We start from the raw sequence: 1,275 nt of genomic DNA, 5'->3' as shown, positions 1-1,275 counted from the left end.
CATTTGGGTAAATGCCCAAAAGTGGATTGCTGGGTCATAGGGGAGCTCTATGTGGAGTCTTTTGAGGAACCTCCATACTGCTTTCCAAAGTAGTTGAACAAGTTTACACTCCCACCAACAATGCAGTAAGATTCCTTTCTGTTCTCATCCCCTCCAGCATCTGTTCTTATTACAGTTCTTGATTATAGCCATTCTAACTGGTGGAATCTTAATGCTGTTTTGATTTGCATTTCTTTTATGGCTAGAGAGGTTGAACATTTCTTCCTATGTCTACTGGCCATTCTTATTTCCTCTTCAGAGAAAGTTCTCTTTAAGTCTTTAGCCCACTTATTTAATGAGCAGTTGTTTCTTTGAGGATGTGGTTAATTTTTGGAGCTCCAAGTATACTTTAGATATGAGACTCTTATCTGTTGTTTGGCTAGTGAAGATCTTCTCCCAATCCATGGGCTTTCTATTGATCTTGCTAGCTATGTCCTTTGCCAGGCAGAAGCTCTGCAATTTCATGCAATCCCATTTGTCCAACCTTTCTTGTATTTGTTGTGTTTCTGGGTCTCTATTAAGAAAATTTCGGCCTGTGCCAAGGAGACCTGGGGTTTCTCCTCTTCCATCCTGTAATGTTTTCAGAGTGTCTGCTTTGACTCAGAGGTGTTTGATCTATTTGGGGTTGATTCTGGTGCAGGGTGCTATATTAGGATCTAACTTTAGTTTTCTACAGGTGATTAACCAATTTTGCCAGCACCATTTACTGAAGAGGCTGTTCTACTTCCATTCTATTTTTTTAGCTCCCTTATTGAAGATTAGATGGCAAAAGATCTGTGGGTTAATTTCTGGGTTTTCAGTTCTATTGCATTAGTCCTGAGGTCTGTTCTTGTTCCAGTACCAAGCTGTTTTGATTACTATGGCATTGTAGTAGAGTTTGAAATTTGGTATTGATATTCCTCCAGCAGTGTTCATTCTGTTGAGGAACGTTTTTGCTATTCAGGGTCTTTTATTGTTCCATATGAATTTTTAGATTGCCTCTTCTATTTCCTTGAAGAATGAGGTTGGAATATTGATAGACATCACATTGAATTTGTAGATAGTCTTGGGAAGTATTGCCATTTTCACGATGTTGATCCTTCCAATCCAGGAGCATGGGAGTTTTTGCCACTTTCTAAGTTCTGTTTTGATTTCCTTTTTATGGTTTTTAAAGTTTTCATCATAGAAGTCCTTCATTTCTTTGGTTAAGTTAATTCCTAGGTATTTTATATTTTGTGGGGCTATTAGGAATGGAGT

At 38.2% G+C, this 1,275-nt stretch overlaps 1 protein-coding gene across 1 annotated transcript in view; it reads right to left on the bottom strand.

Annotated features, from left to right (window-relative positions):
- LOC106001150 (olfactory receptor 4A5-like) overlaps window positions 1-1,275 on the bottom strand; it is an 11,360-nt gene that overhangs the window by 293 nt on the left and 9,792 nt on the right. The window lies entirely within an intron of this gene.

The sequence above is a fragment of the Dipodomys ordii genome, unplaced genomic scaffold, assembly GCF_000151885.1.
Source record: "Dipodomys ordii isolate 6190 unplaced genomic scaffold, Dord_2.0 Scaffold270, whole genome shotgun sequence".
In the NCBI taxonomy this organism is placed as follows: Eukaryota; Metazoa; Chordata; class Mammalia; order Rodentia; family Heteromyidae; genus Dipodomys; species Dipodomys ordii.
The sequence above is the reverse complement of the archived record's forward strand: the minus strand, read 5'-3'. Positions and strand labels throughout refer to the sequence as shown.